The sequence below is a fragment of the Mustelus asterias genome, chromosome 25, assembly GCF_964213995.1.
Source record: "Mustelus asterias chromosome 25, sMusAst1.hap1.1, whole genome shotgun sequence".
NCBI classification, from domain to species: domain Eukaryota; kingdom Metazoa; phylum Chordata; class Chondrichthyes; order Carcharhiniformes; family Triakidae; genus Mustelus; species Mustelus asterias.
Window position 1 is genome coordinate 38,115,206 of NC_135825.1, and position 22,056 is coordinate 38,137,261.

Below are 22,056 nucleotides of genomic sequence, written 5' to 3' on the forward strand. Positions count from 1 at the left end.
AAATGTATTCGTCATCGTTTAGCTTGGTCTCACTGCTTCATCTTCCCTGAAAGACAGTGAGTTGCAATGAAATAACTTATTTCCCAGATAGAGTTCCCTCTTGCATGAGTGTAACCTTGAATTGGTCTCTTTGTTCACATCAGTTCCCTTTCTCTTGTTCCCACCTTTCGTGCCTTCGTGGCACATATTCAATCCCATGGAGACCAGCACCGGCTTTTCTATCGTTAGTTTTAATGTAGGATCCTTGGCAGCCAAGGTAATCTATTTCAGCTTCTCTGGAAATTTTAAAGTAAAATAGTTTATTTATTAGTCAGAAGTAGGCTTACATTAACACTGCAATTAAGTTACTATGAAAATCAAAGATTTTCAAAATTGCTGCTGGGGTATCAAAAAATCTGTTTTGTGATAGAATTTTTCTTAGCACTATCACTTCGATCTGAACTCTAGCCATGAGTCCATTTCATTTTCAGGCATTTTGTAATTCATTTTTTATTTACTATGTGGGCAATACTAGCAAGACTGTAGTCATTGCCCAAGAAAGATGCTAGCGGGGCTCAATAGAGGATATGAACCACATAGTGTTAGAATGGAGTCACAGGCAGGATGGAACATAGAGTGGTGGCAATTTCACTTTCCCAAGGGCATCAGTGAACAAATCCTGAAGATTTCATCATTACCACAAGTTATTAGTTTTACAACTTGACCAGCAGCAACCTCTTGATTGCTAATCCAGTTCCAGAACAACTAGAAGATGTGCTATTTGAGATATAAAAGGCCATTTGCACTTATTGAATTCTGGTCTAATGTAAATTACCACCTTTGGGGGGAATGTAAGGCTTAAAGCACAACTGTTCCCCGAGGTATAATAAATGTTTCAAGAAAACATTAGGGGTAAGAAATTTGGATTGTTTGCGCCATTTGTTTGTGGGGTGCTATGATTGTTGGAGTGGTGGAGGGCTGGGGTGGTGGGATGGGCAAAACCTCCAGTACCTTTGTGGTGTGGAGACGGGGGAAGTTTATTTTTATTTATGATTAGGGTTCCTCAACCTCGCTGGAACCTGTAGCCAGCTCTAAGAGTCCCCATCCCACCTGAATGACGGCGTAAATGATGCACACTCATTTTTTTCTTTAAAGAAGCTCAAAATCTGGAAAGGAAACTGGTCTGTGCAACTGGAGAGGTACCCAGCAGTTTTCTGACTGAACCTGACACTTTGACAAATTCTGGTAAGATTGCTCCCACTGTCTCTTTCTGTCTCTCATTTCTTTTTTGCATTGTTTCGGGCAGCAGAACCGAATGAACTTCATCATAATGTTTGTATCTCTCCTAGTTTATTAATTGATCCTGATATTAAATCTACATGACTATTTTGTGACATATCATAACTTCATAAGATATAGGAGCAGAATTAGGCCATTCAGCCCATCGAGTCCGCTCTGCCATTCGATCATGGCTGATATGCTCCTCATCCCCATTTTTCTGCCTTCTCCCCATAACTTTTCAACACGTTACCAATCAAAAATCTGTCTAACTCCTCCTTAAATTTAAACTCCTCACTGTCCCAGCATCCACCACACTTTGGGGTAGCGAATTCCACAGGTTTGGGAGAAGTAGTTTCTCCTCAACTCTGTTCTAAATTTGCTACCCCTTATCCTAAGACTTTGGCCTATAAAATGGAGATCCATATATTATTATATTTCCCAAAGTGGTGTTTTATAGGACAAGAGTTTAATGCAAATGTATTTTTTTCCGCAACTGTGCCCCTTTAAGGCCATTGGGTCGAACACCTGTGGGAAGATGCATCCAGAGGTCAATGAGAAGAAAATTGTTTCTTTTTCTGTAGGTTGGTGGTTTCTGTAAATCCCTGGTTCCTTCTGGAGGTTCGAGAGCGAGCAGGAAATAATTAGTTTTTTTAAACGGATAGTGAACCTTGCACATTCTTTCTCACAGGTAATTGAAAAATAGTGACAAGGAAAATGGACCTTATTTCTCCCATTTCCAGGGTGTAAACAGTGGTACAAGTCATCAAGGACTCAAAGCCATTGGAAAAACATACCTTGCAGGTACGAGTTGAACAATATTCAGGAACCCAGTCAGCTGGTACTTACCATATGTTAATGAAAGACCTGATTCCGATTTATAGACTGCAGTCCAAGATTCTTTGTGTAGAGCTGGGCAGGTTCTGCTCCATTTTTCTCATTTTCACAGTAACTCAACAAGTGCCCACTGAGGAATGGGTAACTTTCTTTTTACTATTTACCTTCATGTGAAGCTAGGAGGATCAGAAAATCCAGTATAACGAGACACCACTTCTAACCCATGGATCTGTCTCCACATCCCCCTCTCCCCTCCTGCACCATGTTCTCCCCTTCCTCCTCTCTAAATTCACCTCTCATTCCCCTCACCCCTCCCCTCCCCTTTCCTCTCCCCACCCCTGCTCTCTCCTCTACCTCCTCCACTCTCTGCCCTCCATGCTCTCCATGCGCTCCCCTTCCCCCTCCCATTTAGCTCCCTCCTTCCCACCTTACCTCTTTCTCTCTATCTCCTTCCCCCCTTTTCCTCTTCCCCTTCCTCCCCTCCCCCTCCCTCTCCTCCCCCTCCTTTCTCTACCCCTCTCCCTCTCCATTTCCAGAGAAGAATCACATTGGACTCGAGATGTTAATTCTGTTCTTTTCTCTACAGATGCTGCCAAATCTGGTGAGTTTTCAGGCATTTTCGGTCTTCAATAAACTATAACGAGTTATACAAAAATAGTTGTTGAAGGCTGACCAGAATGTCATTTCTTGGAATCACTACAGTGCAGAAGGAGGCCATTCGTCCCATCAAGTCTGCACTGACCACAATCCCATTCAGGCCCTATTCCCGTAACCCCTCATTTTTTGATTTGATTTGATTTATTATTGTCACATGTATTAACATGCAGTGAAAAGTATTGTTTCTTGTGCACTATACAGACAAAGCATACTGTTCATAGAGAAGGAAACAAGAGAGTGCAGAATGTAGTGTTACAGTCATAGCTAGGGTGTAGAGAAAGATCAACTTAATGCAAAGGAAGTCCATTCAAAAGTTTGATGGCAGAAGGGAAGAAGCTGTTCTTGAGTCGGTTGGTACGTGACCTCAGACTTTTGTATCTTTTTCCTGAAGGAAGAAGGTGCAAGAGAGAATGTCCAGGGTGCGTGGGGTCCTTAATTATGCTGGCTGCTTTGCCAAAGCAGCAGGAAGTGTAGACAGAGTCAATGGATGGGAGGCTGGTTTGCATGATGGATTGGGCTACATTCACGACCTTTTGTAGTTCCTTGCGGTCTTGGGCAGAGCAGGAGCCATACCAAGCTGTGATACAACCAGAAAGAATGCTTTCTATGGTGCATCTGTAAAGGTTGGTGAGAGTCGTAGCTGACATGCCAAATTTCCTTAGACTTCTGAGAAAGTAGAGGTGTTGGTGGGATTTCTTAACTATAGTGCCGGCATGGGGGGACCAGGACAGGTTGTTGGTGATCTCCTAAAAACTTGAAGCTCTCGACTCTTTCTAATTCATCCCCGTTAATGTAGACAGGGGCATGTTCTCCTTTATGCTTCCTGAAGTCGATGACAATCTCCTTTGTTTTGTTGACATTGAGGGGGAGATTATTGTCGCCGCACCAGTTCACCAGATTCTCTATCTCATTCCTGTCCTCTGTCTCGTCATTGTTTGAGATCCGACCCACTACGGTGGTGTCATCAGCAAACTTGAAAATCGAATTGGAGGGGAATTTGGCCACACAGTCATAGGTGTATAAGGAGTATAGTAGAGGGCTGAGAACACAGCTTTGTGGGGCACCAGTGTTGAGGATGATCATGGAGGAGGTGTTGTTGCCTATCCTTACTGATTGGGTCTGTGAGTTAGGAAGTTCAAGATCCAGTCACAGAGCGAGGTGCCGAGGCCCAGGCCACGGAGTTTCGAAATGAGTTTCGTGGGAATTGAAGGCTGAGCTGTAGTCAATAAATAGGAGTCTGACATAGGTATCCTTGTTATCTAGGTGTCCCAGGTTTGAATGCAGGGCCAGGGAGATGGCGTCTGCTATGAACCTGTTGCGGCAATAGGCAAATTGTAGTGGATCCAGGTAGTTATCGAAACCTTGACTTCTGAGTTTGACTTTAAATCAAACACACATGAACACAAGATACTTAACCGACAGATTGTCTTTATTTTACTTGCTAGCAATGGGGTAGGTTCTTGACACAATGGGTCAGAGATACCACTCCACCGGACAAAGAAAATCATCCTGGTTGATGCAATTCTGCAGCTCACAGTCAGTTCGACACATTCCAATCAAGTGGTACAAATGACATACTTTACGTATTGATCCAATAGAAAAAATACTGAACCACCCTGGTCTATGAGATCGCGATACCTCATGGGATACCCCAATATATCACCCCTAAGCCCGTCCTCTAGTCTCTTAGTCAGACTTCATGGCTGCAAGTCTCCCAAAAGTGCTGAATTGGTGGCAAAACTGGCCCAGATCGCGCCAATTGACAGGTCAGCTTCTCACCCGAATCTCCGCACGCTGTGCAATGCAGAGGGCCCATTCGTGAATCTCATTAAATGCTTGGGGGGTGGGGCCAAAGAACCTGAAATTGGTGGGACGGAACGGGAACCCATGTGCACATCGCTGGGAGATCACGGAAAAAACCTCCCCAGCATCAAAATCAGCGCCATCAAAACCCCGCACACATTGCTAGCCTCATCACTGGCCCTCACAACCCCCTCCACACACATTGCTAGCCTCATCACCTGGCCCCCACAATGCCCCCCCCCCCCCCCCCCCCCCACGCACATCACTGGCCTCATTGCTGGCTCCCACAACCCCCCCACTCCCCACATCGCTGGCCCCATCGCTGGCCCCAACATCCCCCTCCCCACACACATCGCAGGCTCCCACAACGCCCCCCACCCCCCACATCGCTGGCCTCATTGCTGGCTCCCACAACATCCCCCCCCCAACACATCGCAGGCTCCCACAACCCCCCCACCCCCCACATCGCTGGCCTCATTGCAGGCTCCCACAACCCCCCCACAGAGACATTGCTGGCCTCATCGCCGCCCCCCCCCTCCATCTCCCCCCACACAAAGACATGGCTGCCCGCTCACCTCATGCCCCCATAGAACCAAATAATGCAGGCATGCAATCCCTCCATCCCTTGAACATACTGTACTCACTGCTGCCCTGCAGAGAACTAGCGTTGTGCTGACATGCACAACCCCACCTTCTGATCATTCCCTCGCTTGGATGGGAGCCCTGAGTGTTGCACCCCCCCTGGACACAGCAGCTAATCGATTAGGAGTCCTGAGTATTGCAGCCCCCCCCCCCCGCCCCCACCGGACATAGCAGCCTAATGAATGGCAGCCAATCAGCACCCTGAGGGATGAATGACACTCTACTGAATGCAGCCTTCAAAATCTCTCACAAGTACTTGTTGCCTACGGGCCCTTGACTGGCCACAGTCCCTGCATCTGCAGTCCCCTAATAAACCAGAGCTGTTTATAAGCTGCAGGAATGGACACACAGCCAGTCACACCACAAAGATGGCTACTCATAAACCGGCTCCCAGATTATTGGAGGTAGATCAGGAGCACCTGCTCGATGCCGTGGAGGAGAAACGTGATCGTCTGTTTCCTGGTCTGGGCCCCAAGCCAAGGGGTGCATCTGCCATGGCATTGTGGGAGGAAGTGGCAGAAGCGGTGAATTCCAGGAGCCTGACACCGCACTCTGGCAGGCAGTGCCCCCAAAAAATGAATGACCTTCTGTGATCAGCAAGGGAGAGTGAGTATCCCTCTTGGAACCGCGTACATGCTTGGCATGCATCTCCAACCCTGCTGAGACACATGAAGGCCATGCAACAAGTGACCCTTGCCCCAGGAACAGAATCTAACCCCTTCCCCTCACCTCTCAATGAGCACCCTTCAGTGGTGACCGATTTCCCCCAAACTGTCAGCACAACGCCCAAGGCACAGGCACGTATAGAGCACCATGCACTGCAATATGTTCATGCTTTCCCCACAGGAAAAAAAATCCACAAGGCCAGGGAGATGACACAGACTGGTGGTGGTGTGCCAGCTGACCAGCATGGAGGAGCATGCCATGGAGCTGGCAAGGGGTGATGCGCCATTCCAAATGGTCACCGACAGCTACATCGGCGTACAGCATGCAAATGAGCAGAAGCACACCTCAACCTTGGTCCTTGTCTAAGTAAATGCGATGCTGCATGGAATGTTTTCCCTCCCTCCCTCGAATGTGTTTTTTTTCCAGCTCTGGACCCAGAGGAACCCGACCCTTTGGGTGTTGCCGTCATCCCCACTGCTCTGAAGCAAACTGTCCACGACCCCCTAGATGACACCTCGGAGGGAGGCACTGAGGAATCCTCCAAGGGCAGCACCACTGAAGCATCACCGGCATGAATCACACAACCCACCATCACAGGGACGAGCACCATGGTGGGTTCCTTTAGTGTTGAGGCTTCTGGGTCACGATCTTGTGAGCACATCACAGCCGCTGATGCACATCAGGTGGAGGCGGTCACATCCGAGGACTCAGGCACATGGCGGTCTGCCGGGGGCCAGGATTAAGCTGTCCCCAAGACAGCTGCTGGGCCTCTGAATTTGTTCCTCCCAAGGCTGGTGGAGATGCATCAGGAAACCTGGGGGGTTGTGGAAGGGCTGTCAGCAACCATGCTGCTACTGCAAGGCTGTTTAGGGGAGTCAAACAGAGTGCTGTTGCAGGAGGTGGTGCCGACACAGCGTGAGACCCAGCCCAACACTGCAAGGATGGCGACCGCAGTGGAAAGTCTGGCTCAGGTCTCTGTCCCCATGGTGACAGGGTCCAGACCATCCTGGAGACACTATGGGCCACGGGCGAGTGTGTTTCCAGCATCCAGGAGGCACAGCGTTCCATGGCCATGGATGTCGGGGGCATGTGGGAGACACTACTGGCCATGGCTGGGACTCGCTGGCATTCTGGAGACACAGCAGGCTGTGGCTGTGAGTCTCGACAACTTAGCCCAGGCTCAGAGGGCTACTGCTGAGGGACTCCAGAGCCTGGCTCGCTCACAGAATGCTGTAGCGGAGGGGCTCCGGAGTTTGGCCGAGTCTCAGAGGGCCAGGGCTGAGGGATCACAGATCAAGGGGCAGACGCATCTAGGCCCAGGACTGGCAGAGCCAGGTGAGACCGGAGCTTCTGGAGCTCAGTCCCATGGCATCCCATGGAGATCCCCCGGGGCTTCTGAGGACCCCAAGGGAGGAGGAAGGGCTTGAGCCCATGCCGGGGTCGTCCATCCAGGAGATCCCGGATGTCCAGAAACTTACCAATTCCCCCCTTCCTCACACCGGGGCATCTCAGGGCCGAAGCAGTGACATCCGCAAGTCAGCCGGGGCCCTCCAGGTCCCGGACACCCGGGGGACATCCGCTAAGGGCATCACAGGCAACGGGGCGTGCTTCACAGCTGGACACGTCCACTTCCGACATGCATCCTGATGTAGCACCTAGAAGAAGCAGTGGACAGCACAAAGTTAGAAAGTTGTAGTTCACTAGAGGGCACAGGTGAAGATCAGCATTAGTCAGGGTTTGATATTCATTTATGTTAAGAGCACAATAAACTGGTAATTGCACATCATGCTGTAACTGATGTGTCTCTGATTCTCTTCCCACCACCCCCCCCCCCCAACCCCACCCCACCCCACAGTTCAGTGTTCCCAACTCCCAAACATAGAGGTGCTGTCTGTTGATCCTTGCAGACTCAGCCCATGTTTCAGAGTGCCTGCCCTACCTTCCCCAACATCCACCAGACCCTTGGTGCAAGTGCTCCCCCACCCCCTCTCTTGGCTAAAAAACACGTGTCCCCAACCCTTACAGCTACCTGGGCCAGGGTGGCAGCGTGCAGTAGGAGTACAGGTAGGAGTCAGACTTGAACTGGACCAGAGGCAGGATCCCAGTCTGCACAACAGCGAGTCATCATCATCCTCCAGCCTTCAACCAAGACTCGCAACCTTTGCCAGCCCAGGCACATTAATAGGGTCGGATGTTTCTGGGGGAAAGGGTGGTGGGATGACAGGAGCAGGGAAAGGGTGATGTGGTGGTTTGAGGGCCAGGTTTATTTGGAGGGGGAGTAGCAGCTGCACTTGCTCCTGGGGTGTGGCGGATGTGTGTTGGTTGTATCCCCCTCACTGCACAGCACCAGCTAGGTGAAGCAGGTTGCAATCAAGGCGTCCCTCACTGCCGTTCCTTGCCAGACACCAGCCATTGCCACCCGCCGTCTCTCCTCGGGTTCTTCATGTGGTGGGGCACCCACCTCACTCCCTCGCTGCTCCTCCTCCTCCACCTCCTCCTCCTCCTCCACCTCCTCCTCCAGCTGGTCTCCCCGCTGCTGGGCGATGTTGTGAGAGCGCCGCAAACGATAATGATGTGTGAAGCACGCACAGGGTCATACTGGAGGGCCCCTACCCAGAGCGGTGAACCGCATCTTCAGCAGGCTGATGCACCGATCAATGGCGGACCGGGTGGCTGCATGGGCCTCATTGTAGCGGGTCTCCGCTTTGGTCTGGACGTCCCAAAGGTGTCATCAGCCATGACCTTAGCGGGTAACCCTTGTCACCCAGTAGCCATCCCGGGAGCCTGGGCTGGTCTTCAAAGAGCCCAGGGATGTCCGACTGCTGGATCACAAAGCTGTCTTGGACACGGACTGGGTGGTGTGCATCGACCTGCATGATCTTGAGCTGATGGTCACAGACGACTTGAATGTTAAGGGAGTGGAACCTCTTCCAGTTCACAAATCACTGCGGCCCTGCATGGGGGGCCCGCAAGGCAATGTGCGTGCCATGCACCGCGCCCTGCACATTTGGGATCCCAGCGATGGAGACAAAGCTGAGAGCTCGGGCCTCCTGCTGTGCACGGCCCACATCAAAATTAATGAGCTGCCCTGCCCGGGCATACAGGGCATCTGTGACCTATCGCACACATCTGTGCACGGAGGCCTGGGAGATACCAGCTAGGTCGCCACTGGGAGCCTGGAATGACCTGAAGGCATAGAAATTGAGGGCTGTTGTCACTTTCACGTCTACAGGGAGCGGGTGGCCGCCGCTCCCCCGAGATGCCAGGTATGAGAGCACCTCACAAATGTGATGCTCTGTGGTCTTGGTCAAGCGCAGCCGGCGATGGCACATCTCCTCCAAGAGGGCCTCGAAGGAATTGTGGGGCCCTGTGCCTCCTTGGCCTCGGCACCCTCCGCCTTCTGTGCACCCTCTCGGGAGCCTGCTCACCCACCACCTGGCCCTCAGCGGCAGCCCCCTGCCCTCCTTCCTGAGGGTCTGGTGGTGGCTCCTCTTACGGTGGTCTCTCCACGCCTGCCACCTCCTGAGCTGCTGCCTCCTCCTCCTCTTCCACCCCTGCTGCCACCAACATGGCAGCTCCAGATCGAGCAAACCGAGATCCAACTGCACAGTGGGATTTGGAAAAAGCATAGAATGATGGATTATGATCATTGGCTGCATAGACCCCGCACCATCCCGCAGAAAGACAATGCCACTGCAAAGGGGGTGGGGGGGAGCGGGAACCCTCGAGGCTGCTTCCAACAGTCAGCCTCAGCGCTGCTTGGAGGGGGGGTGGGGGGGGTGAGGGGAGCGGGAGCCCGGGGGGGTGAGGGGAGCGGGAGCCCTTGAGGCTGCTTCCAACAGTCAGCCTCAGCACTGCTTGGAGAGGGGGTGGGGGGTGATGGGGAGTGGGAGCTCTCGAGGCTGCTTCCAACAGTCAGCCTCAGTGCCGCTTGGAGAGGGGGAGGGGGTTGGAGGGGAGCGGGAGCCTCAAGGCTACTTCCCACAGTCAGCCTCAGTGCTGTTTGGAGGGGGGGGAGCATGACTCCCTGACGGAACTTCACCCAGGGAGCTGTGAGGAAATGGAAGCCCCCTGACAGCCTCCCCCCCCCCCCACCCCCCCACCATCCCCAGATATCACTCATCAATGGGCCAAAACGTGAAGGCAGCAGGAGGAAGGCCACCAGGCATCTCCAGGGCCTGCCTGCAACATCTCCCGCACTCCGCTATCAGCACTTATCTCCTCACGCCAGTTCAAAGCTGCCACGCCAGGTTGCAACTCTTAAATACCTGTTCTGATTTGCTCCAAAATTACAACATGCCAAAGAGGTGGGAGGCACAGACATGGGCGGAGATTGCCATGTGGAGTCCGCTAATGGCATGCAAAGGTATGTAAACTTATGTTAAACAGTGGCCTGCCGATTTTCAGCAGGTTCTCAGCGGCGCCATTTTTCTCCGGCTATATTTGTATGTACTTAACACATTCCTTTGACATTTATCGATGCTAATTTAATGCTGGCATAAGCTTGATAACTACTTAAATATGACAAAGAAATGTCATATGAGCTTGTTATCATTTGAAACATCTAATATCACCAACAGTAATTTTTGGGTTCAGATTTTTCATCAAAAACAGCTCATTGAGTATAAATTGGCATGTATCAGCTTTCTTGATAAATCTGATTGCTGCTAATGCAATTACAATTATTGAGAATGGAAAATTGATATACATTATCCAGAATATTGAAAGACAAATCTTAGCTAGATTTCTTTTGCTAAAGATATTGAGGTTCATGTCTGATTGGTGTTCAATGCAGGGGTGATTACACATCTATTAATGAATCAGTTAGTGATGGCCTTTGACCATGAGCATGATTATCAACTTACAGAATAACATGCAGAAACACAGTACTGGAGCAATTGATGTCGAGCTGGATAACTGCAGATCAGAAAGTTAAGACAATTAAAACTGCAAGGTCTCCTGAAATCAGTTGACTGTGGGTTCTGCGCAATTAGCCAGCAGTGATAAAAGAGCTGCAATTGTTCTTTGTAGTCATGACTCGGGGAGTGGCGGTGCGGGGGGTGGGGTGGAAGCTAATCAAGGTGTTATCATTCAGACATTTATATAATTTTCTTGATGTAATGTCGTATCAATGTTCTTGCCAGCGGGCTCTGTGTCTCATGGCCAGGTAAAATGCTTCTTGCACACATTTCCCTCCCACAGGCTGTACTAACTTGAGCCTAATTATTGATCTAGCGAGGCTAAATTATGTCTAGCAACTTGGAAGGGAGTTCTACTGAGTCTTCATTCAAAAATGTCACACAGCAAACAAGACTTGTGCATGGATATTTCTTTACTACTTAGATAATGCATGTTTAAAATATATGAAGGTGTTTAAGATCCTGACAATTCTATGAGCACAACACAACATTTTCAATGCATTTTTGAAAGGGCCCTTAGTTCTTTCAGCTTTTCCTATGCAGAAAAACATCTTTTTAGTTTGAATGACTCCCACAATATCTTTCGGTTTCTAGAGTTCTCTCCTTGTGGTGTAATTAACAGAAGTTTCTGACAAGCTCATGTTGAGAATGTCTTGGAGAATTGGATTTGCCATACAGCCTTAAGCTCAAATTCTCTTCAATCTCAAATTTGCAGATCAAAACGCTAGTGCTGATTGGACGCAAAACAATGATTTGACCCACCCTGCCTAATGTTACTGTATTATTAGGTGTAACATGGAAACTAAATGCAATCGAATACTGAACTGCAAAGCATAATCCTACACACGGAAGTGTAGCTTACAGGAGTATTAGCACATACAACAGTACTTCAAATCTGACAAATAGTCAGAGATTCTGGTAATCAATAAAATTATAAGGGACAGAATCTTCCGGCTAGCACGGTGGCACAGTGGTTAGCGCTGCTGCCTCACTGCACCAGAGACCCGGGCTCGATTCCCGGCTTGGATCACTGTCAGTGTGGAGTTTGCACATTCTCCCCTATCTGAGCGGGTTTCCTCCGGGTGCTCCAGTTTACTCCCACATTCCAAAGATGTGCGGCTTAGGTGGATTGGCCATGTTGAATTGCCTCTTAGTGTCAAGGGTACTAGCTGGGGTAAATGCATGGAGTTATGGAGATAGGTCCTGGGTGGGATTGTGGTTGGTGCAGACTTGATGGGCTGAATGGCCTCCTTCCGCACTGTAGGAATCTATGATTGCGGTAGGGGTTGTGGTGGGCGGAAGCAATTTAATTTGGAGGGAGGCAAAAAAATCTCTTTCCTGATGGCAGAGTGAAAATCTTGAATTTTCTTCTCCCGACTTTCAAAGTGGGTAAAAGGTGAGTCAAGTTACCTCATGAACAATGTCCAGAACCCCATTTACAAACATTAGCGTCTCTTGCATGCTCATTAAAAAAGCCACTTGGCCGGAATTAAGTTCATTCTCTGAATTAATTTCCCCGCCAGTGAGAATTTAGAACATTTAGTTCGAAAACTTTATATAAGTGGCATGCATCTGGCGGACTTCATATCTTCCGTGACTTTGACGTCCATAAATGCTGCTTCAGGGGAAGGTGAGCGGGGAAATGTCTGGGGAAGTGGGGCCAGCTGGGGGGACTGGGTGGGGAGTGAGTGTCCAGGGATGTCAGGGGACAATGTGTCCAAGTAGGGGAAGGAGATGGTGTCTGTGTCCAGAGGGGGTTGGGGATGGGAAAAGAGAGTGCCTCAGAGGGCAGGAGTCAGTGGTATCGACGGTGGCATCCTGGGTGATGAACTCTGGGTTTTGGTGATAGGAGAGAACAGTCATGGTCAGACAGGGGAGTGGAATGCACTAGGATGGCAGTTCCAAGGTGAGAATTTGGTAGGGGTTCACGGAGGTGGGCTAAGCAGGTGGCCCGGATAACAGGAGGGAGCAGGGTCAGGCTGGACATGGGGACAGTAACAGGTGCCAGCTCTGTGCAGAGGAAAGGCATGTGGTGGTGATTGTAATAAGGCCTAGCGTAACAGAGGAGGTTCAAGGGTGACAGAGAGGAGAGCAATGGTGAGGCAAGGGTGATGTGAGAGATGTTGCTGGGTGACGGGGGGAGGGTAGAAGATGGTGGAGGAATCTGGAATGTGAAATATTTCAAATCTGACCTTGACTGTGCAGTTAGTTAGTGAGATCCCGCAAAGTGAGAAGAGGGTCGTTTCCGGAGGGTGGAGTTCAAGATCCGCATAAGTGGCTGACTAAAGGGACACATAGAAACATAGAAAAACTACAGCACAAACAGGCCCTTCGGCCCACAAGTTGTGTCGAACACATCCCTACCTTCTAGACCTACCTATAACCCTCCATCCTATTACGCTCCATGTACTCATCCAGGAGTCTCTTAAAAGACCCTATTGAGTTCGCCTCCACCACCACTGATGGCAGCCGATTCCACTCGCCCACCACCCTCTGTGTGAAAAACTTACCCCTAACATCTCCCCTGTACCTACCCCCCAGCACCTTAAACCTGTGTCCTCTCGTAGCAGACATTTCCACCCTGGGAAAAAGCCTCTGAGAGTCCACCCGATCTATGCCTCTCAACATCTTATACACCTCTATTAGATCTCTTCTCATCCTTCGTCTCGACACACTAATAATTATGCGGCAACTAAATATCAACAATGCTCGGTTGTGTTCTCTCTCTGTGGTGAAGCCCAGACGGCAGCACGTTTGTTCCCAACTCAGGGTTTCATAACATCTAGATTCCAGCAAGGTGTGAAGCTTCAATTCATTCTGAGCTATTTGCTACTGGCTGCAGTCAGAAGCATGGAAGAAGGGAGGGAATGGGGTGGATGCCTCCAAGGTGCAAGTGGAATCATGAAGTGGAGATGCCGGTGTTGGACTGGGGTAAACACAGTAAGAAGTTTAACAACACCAGGTTAAAGTCCAACAGGTTTATTTGGTAGCAAATCATGTCAGAGGGAAGTCTCTAGTGCATGGCTGTCATCCAAATGAAGAGAAGGAGTGCTCATCGCATGTTAGCACTGGGCCTGAGTAGCAAGCGTCAGCAGGGCCACAAAAAAGATCAAGATGCTCACAAACAGGGTACATTGAGACGGCAAGAATTGGCCTGACCATTGGTGTATTTCTGGCTTTGTTCTTATCTAGAAATTAGTGAGGGGCAATGCCTGTGACTCTCTCATATGTCCCAGGTTGTAGTTGCTCACATCTACCAGCTTCTCCAGTATGAGCTCTCGCTGCAAGGCCTCTGGAGGAGCAATGCAGAACTCCTGCCCTGCATGGAGTGAATGACTAGGTGTCATTTATATATGGCACTAGGGCCTTTGACTCCATGGAGCAACAGTAGGATGGACATCTTCCTGCCTTCCCCACCAGGAGATTTGCCATGCTCTTCATGGATGTATAATTAATGAGCTGAGCAGAGGAAGTTCATGCAAGTTCACCTGTCTGCTGCCCAGTGGGAATCATCCCAACTTTCCCATCTGTCACGAGACTTGACTCCAGAATGGAAGATTCTGTCTAACGAATTATAAACTAGACTTGACGTGCTGAGGCCAGTGCTTTAAGATTTCTGAATGTTGCATTTTATTTTAGTTGTACAGGATTCCAGATCTTTTATCACTGATCAAATTATTAAATTTGGTCATTTTTATTCACTTTGAAAAGTAACAGCCAAAGATTCTTCCTATAACATGAAAAATATATAGTTGCACAGATTGCAATGGAACTTAACCTTACCTCAACTTAACCTGCATACTCAATATTCAATAGCTTGAAATTCAGGGCACAGCTCAAATTCAAAAAGTTACAATTTCTGCAGTGGTGGAATGGAACATTTCTGAAGGGAGTTTGATACTGAAAATGAGGGTCTGGGTCATTTTTCCCCTCAGGAAATGTCCCATCCCTAATTGGAGTCCACTGTAATTCTGCATTGGCTGCCAGAAATAATTTATTCGGGAAAGGTCATAGATATTTTAAATTCACACCAGTCGTTAGGAATTGTAATTTACCCTTGATTGACCGCTGGAAGTTAGGACATACTGCACATAATAGCAGGTCTAATGTATGCAGAAAGCATTGGTGAATAAAGTGTATAATGAACGGTCCTGTGGTTTATACAGAGATAAAAAAAATCACCTTCCTTTACTTGCCAAGGAGCAGTCAACTATACAGAAGTCCTTAAGGTGTCAGAAGTGCTCAGACTCTGCTGTAATTCAAAAATGATAAGAAATGCAAAAATGCCCTTTGCTCATTCCCTCGAGTTCCGAAAGGTTCTTCCCATTTTGGAAGTTGCATCCACCGCGACCTCCAGATATCAATATGAATTGACATTTATGACAGGTGATTCTCGTATCTTCCAGTTGAAGCCGTGCTCCTTTAAACTCTTTCAACTATAATTCCATTCTTGAGGGGACCCGCCACTAAACCCCATTTGTTCATCCATTACTCAAAATAGAGCATAATGTGTACCAGATCTACAAGTGAGTCTGCCAGTAATAAACATCATCTAGAAAAAGAAATGCCAGAATTCTTTCAGAAATCTCTGGAAGGAACACTTCTTTACAACTCTATAGAACATAGAACAGTAGTGCACAGGAACAAGCCCTTCAGCCCATGGTGTTGTGCCGAACATGACACCAAATTAAACTAATCCCTTCTGCCTGCTCTTGATCCAAATCCCTCTATTCCTTGCATATTCATGTGCTTATCTAAAGGTCCCTTAAGCATCCCTATCATATCTGCCTGCACCACCACCCCTGGCGGTGGGTTTCAGACACCTCCAATCACTGTGTAAAAAAACATGCCCCTCACATCTCCTTTGAACATTTCCCATCTCACCTTCAGTGCATACACCCCTAATATAAGACATTTCAACTCTGGAAAAAAGATTCTGACTGTCAACCCTATCTATGCCTCTCATAATTTTATAGACTTCCATCAGGTCTCCCCTCAGTCTCCACCATTCCAGAGAAAACAACCCCAGTTTATCCAGCCCCTCCTTATAGCTATCTAATATGAAAAGGTTGAGCATGATGCTTGATAGTGTAAGGTTTACTTACTCTACTTTTCAGAGAGAGACAGAGTCTCCCAAACATGCCTTTCCAATGTTATAGAGCATCCTGAAGTCAAAAATTAATCAAGTACTCGTACTTTCCTTGTTCCTAGATTAACCTCATTGACTCCACCAGGCATCAGACAAGGGAAGAATGCAAATGTAGAGGCCGACATGCACAGGAAAAGGAGGAGTGTCTGTCATGGGGTAAACATTGTTTTAACTGCAAAAAGCTGAATCATTTCACCCACAAGTGCTTGGCCAGAATAAAGGAAAACAAGCCTTTACAGATAGCCACTGCAGAGATATCTGCAAACGAGTCAGATGAAGAACTATATGTGACACAATGAGTTGGCTCAGTCAAGTCTACTGGCAACAAATGGTTTGTGATTGGCACAATTATGATCATAGAGGGAGAGTATCAAGCACACAAGGTAGACAGAGATGCATTATGCAACATAATAATCTTCACTGGCTCAACGCGATGAACTAAAAATGAAGCACTCAAAAGTAAGATTGAGGCCCTGATTTTACTGACATGGCTGCCTGAGGCCAATGGGGAATGCCATTCTGTGAGCCTCGCCCGCCCCGATTCTGGGGTGGCCGTGCCGGTAAAATCAGGGCCTGAGACTCTATGATGGCATAATACTCATAACAAGAGGACAAATGAGCCTGACAACCCAATGCAATGGCAAGAAAAAGATCTGGAGTTGCAGATCATGTGTGGGACACAATGGCCACTGATTTCAGCTGAAGCACATCTAAAGCTTGGACTGGTAACCAATCGGGTGGATGTAGCTGTTACTAGGGGGCATAACTATAAGGTTCGTGGTGGAAGATATAGGGGGGATGTACGAGGTAGGTTCTTTACTCAGAGAGTGGTTGGGCTGTGGAATGGACTGCCTGCTGTGATAGTGGAGTCGGACACCTTTGGAACTTTCAAGCGGTTGTTGGATAGGCACATGGAGCACACCAGAATGATCGGGAGTGGGATAGCTTGATCTTGGTTTCGGAAAAGGTTCGGCACAACATCATGGGCCGAAGGGCCTGTACTGTGCTGTACTGTTCTATGTTCTATGGATCTCACTATCCCACGCTGGCCACCAAAGTAATTTTGCCACAACTTGCCAAGACAAAGATATTCACTACCTTAGGTGTGAAAGATGGTTACTGGGAAGTGAGGCTGGATGAAAACACCTCATGATATTCTGGATGCTGTTTGGGAGGAGGTTGTGCATTCCATTTGGCATTTCCAAAGCTCCAGAGCAATATCAACACAGACAGCATGTGGCAGTCAGTGATCTTCCCAGAGTGGATGTCATGCTGGTTGATCTACAAGTCTGTGGATGTGGAGCCACAATGGAAGAATCCATAGCTGGCCATAAATAGAATTTAATATGACTGCTGGAGAGAGCTCATTCAATGGATCTGAAGGTCAACAAAAACAAAATTGCAACTGAAGGTGCCTGAAGATTAGTACATTGTTCATGTATTGACAGCAGAAGGTCCTCGCCCAGATCTTGACAAGGTGAGTTGTAGCGGCAATGCAACAACTAACAGAGTTGAAAGCAGTGCAACAATTTACTGGATTCATGAACTATCTCGCAAAATGCTTGACTAATTTGTCAGTAGAGTGTGAACCATTACGCAAACTCATTGTGAGGGCGGTGCTGTGATGTTGGGAAATAGAACAAGAATCAATACCAAACAACTAGTGATGCCAGTGCTGAAGTACTATGCTGTCAGCATACTCAGATTGAGAAAGAGTGCCTGGCTATTGTTTTTGCTTGTGAGCATTTTCATCAGTAGTGGCTTGGGAGAGACAAAGCAACAATGGAGTCTGACCGTGAGCCACTTAAAGCATTTTCCACAAATGGCTACTATCTGTTCCAAAGTGAATGCAAATGTTACTTTGTTTTACAAAGATATCATCTGAATGGTGCCATACAAGCAAGGAAAACAGATGTACATTGCAGACAAACTGTTATGTGCAACACTCCCCATGAAGGATTGCATTCGGGTTGCTCTGTGGGGAAAAAGAATCAAAAGTCTGAGGACACGTACAACCGACTCAAGAACAGCTTCTTCCCTGCTGCCATCAGACTTTTGAATGGATCTACCTTGCACTAAGTTGATCTTTCTTTACACCCTAGCTATGATTGTAACACGACATTCTGCACTCTCTCCTTTCCTTCTCTATGGTATGCTTTGTCTGTATAGCGCGCAAGAAACAATACTTTTCAATACTGTATCCCAATACATGTGACAATAATAAATCAAACCAAATCAAGAAATCACATCAGAATATGAAACCTGAAATAGCAGCTCAATATGATCTATACATCATCAACCTAACAGAGACATTGGCTGGGATTTTACTGTCCGGGGAATCGGAGCGGGCAAGGGGCGGACCATGGAAAGGTCCATTGACCTCGGGTGGGATTTTACGGTTTCAGGACAAGCGAGGTTGTAAAGCCTTGCCCATTGAATCTGATGGAAAAGTGCCTTACTCAATTCAAGTGAACTACCTAACAAGATGCAATTTTACAAGTGCTACAACATGTGGTGATGAAAGTTTGGCCTGAGCATCAAGAACACACTTGTGGTCACAAGAGCATGTTGGGCATACGGAGATTAATTGACAGCCCAAGATGGCTATCAAAGAAAATAGAGTCATCATCCCTGTGGAGATGAGAGGAGAGATGCTGAAGCACATCAATGCAAGCCATCAAGGAATTGAATTGTCTCTGAAAAAGGCGAGACAAAGTGTTGTACTGTCCAAACATGAGCACTGAAATTAAACACCACATCGACTAATGCGATGCTTGTAATGAGTACCAGGCTAAACAAGCTAGAGAGCCATTGATGATGCATGACATCCCAGACAGAATAGCTGGGAGTAGACCTTTTCGATTTGGCAGGAACTGATTATCTGACTATTCCACTGGAATTTAAACCATCTGACTTCAACGATGTCAGGCCAAGAGAAATAGTAGAACGCCTGAAAGCCCACTTCAGTCAGTATGGCATTCCAGACACTGTGATGAGTGACAATGGTCTTTAGTTCATGAGTGAATAATTCATCCAATTCACTAGGATTGGAAAATTCAGCATGACACATGCCTCCACATTATCCCCAGTTGAGTGGAAATGCTGGGACAGCAGTGAAAATCGGCAGAGGACTCATCAAGAAATTGAGCAAATCTTGTACGGATGAATACATGGCAATCCTTGAGTGGTGAAGCATGCTGACTGAAGGCATGTAAAGTAGTCCTGTCCATAGACTGATGTCACACCACATCAAAACTACTCTTCCAATAGTAGTAACAGGTTTGTGTGAAAAAATCAAGATGAAACAACAGAAAGCTGAATTTCAGTTTGATAAGACTGCCAGAACATTACCAGAGCTGAGCGTTGGGAAGCCAATCAGGGTGCAAACCTTCAATGCCCTCAGCAAGAATCAGTCCATGTAAAAACTCAGTACATGTGTGGAGAAATAGTCACCTCCATCAGACACAATGAAAGTGAATGACCAACTATGCCGGCATGATCGCAGGCATATCCGAACAAGTGAAGCTGTTCCTTCTCGCCACTCGGTGTGGCAGGGAGAAGAGATCCCACCAGATGCACTGAGTACAGAACGACCAACAATGCCAGAGTCCAAGAGTCCCCAATAATCACAATGAAACAACAACAGTCACCAAGGCAACAAGGACCAAGGAAATAACACTCTTCGGACAAAGGACATCACCCAGATGAACAGCCTATGTCAACATACATGCATTCCATTAAGAGATCTGCACAATTTAAAGACAATGGGCTCTATTCCGCCAGTCTGCTGGCTGTAGGCCCAAACCCTGTCATGGCCACAAAATCTCACAAGAGGCCAAAAAGGGGATTTGCGCCAGTGCGATTTCCGATGACCATTTTCCAAGCCCTCCCCAATGACGTGGTGCACCCCCCAGAAGGGCCTGATTTGAATGAATTTGAATGCATTTAAATATCATTTGTGATGTTATAGTTGAAACTTCAACTTAAGTGTAAAGGTATGGCAGCAATGAGATCTCAGGATGACAAGGCCTGAGTATGAAGTTATTAGTGTTGTCTATCTCTGCTTCAGAGAGTAATTGTGACCTCTAACATTCCTGAGAGTCACGCTCGTCAAATTAATTGACCATCAGGAGTTAAGCTTCAACAATGACAGCTGCCACATTCTCAATATTGAAGTTAAGAAGAGGGGTGAAAACTCATGTATCAGGGATTAAAGGTTGGATGCAGGGGATCCAAAGAGAATGTGTGACATCAAAGCTACAACCCAGTGCCTACCATAGAAGATACAAGAACCTCCAATGTTTACATAGGTGTCCAGTTGACCCTGCACATGAGGAATAGGCAACCATTCATACAGCCTGTCATAACCCCTTGTGATGTAAATATTAAGTGAGGGGATGGCCAGATGGGAGGTCACTGGCGACTTTGAAGGGGTGAGAGCATTGAACAGGGCCCACCAAGCAGTTGGACGGCAACAGTGAGTGAATGCTCACTGCTGGATAAAGTGTAGGAATGACAGCTTCCAAGCCCAGGAGGACCAGGGTGTTGGGAGGGTCTGAAGGTAACCGGTTGGAACACCAACTGACTCTCTCTGTCTCACATCACACTCAGATTTCTGAGAGATCTTCGAATGGAGCCAGTGGACCAGGCGATTCTAATAATAACTGTGCTGGAGGAGAACAGACTCTAGCAGCTTTGAGAGGCTGCATCCTGGGAGAACTGAGTGCCAGGAGGTCAGGGGGTTGGAGGACAGGCTCAAATGCTGGCCAAGTTCAGGCTGACCAGGGCACGAAGGTGAAGATGAAGGAATCCAAGGGTTTACAGGATCTGGGTATCCTTTGTGGAACTATCAGACAACATGTGCCGCAGGAGACTCTACCTCACCAGGGAAACACTGCGGCACTTGTGCAAAGCTCTTTCGAACTTAGTGCCACGTCGAGGCAGAGGGCACCCGCTCCCTGTGACGGAAGGTAACAAAGAACAAAGAAAATTACAGCACAGGAACAGGTCCTTCAGCCCGCCAAGCCTGCACCGACCATGCTGCCCGTCTGAACTGAAACCTCCTACTCTTCCGGGGCCATATCCCTCTATTCCGAACCTATTCATGTATTTGTCCAGACGCCCCTTAAAAGTCACTATCATATCTGTTTCCACTACCTCCCCTGGCAGCAAGTTTCAGGCACCCATCCCCCTCTGCGTAAAAAACTTGCAGCCCTCAACTTTTATGCCATGGGATACTTCCAGGGCTGAACTTCTGCGGACTCTCTCAGTCATCCACACACAAATGCATCTGTGAGGTCACGGAGCACTCTATGCCAGTGCCTTGGACTACATTAATTTCCACCTGGACCAGGCCAATCAGTATCAGAGGGCTGCTGGATTTGTTTCCATCGCTGGTTTGCCACAGGTGCAGGAGGCCATCGATGACACTCCTGTGGCTCTACGTGTCCCTTGGCATCAGGAGTCTCGTATATCAACAGAAAGGCATTCTGCACCCTTAATGTACAGCTGGTGCATGACCACCTGATAGAGATTGTGCATGTTTATGTATGTTTTCCAGGGAGGTGTGCATGACAGTTTCCTCCTTGGGCAGTCTCAAATCCGGGGGATATTCGAGGATCACCCCAGGTTGGCTTACAAAGGATTCCTGTTGAAGTCTTGGCTGATGATGCCAGTGCGGAGGCCTAACTTTCGGGTGGCACTGGTGTTGTCTTGTCTTTGTTCAGCCCGCTGCCCCTGAGAAATGCAGGAATCAGGAAGCTTGGATTCAGAAGGGCTGTTCACTCCCAGAGTCTCCTGGGTGAAAGGCCATAGAAGGGGCTCCAGACTTTCCTCCTCGCTCTGGGTTACTCCCTGGGATGGAAAGGCAACTGGAGTGAGCTCCAGAAGCCTCAACATTATCTGGCGCTGCCATCCTTGAGGTCCTTCAGTGTCTGCACCATCATCTCAAAACCCTCAGCAATGGTCCTTGGACTCCTCTAGACATGGCTCTGACATCCTGCCCCAGACTTTCTAATGTGGTCACCACCCTTGGAGTGTTGGCCTGGGTGCCACATAATGCCAGCAACATCTCCTACGACTGAAGGCCCTGGAACTCCTCCATTTGGCCTTGCAGTTGCAGGAATG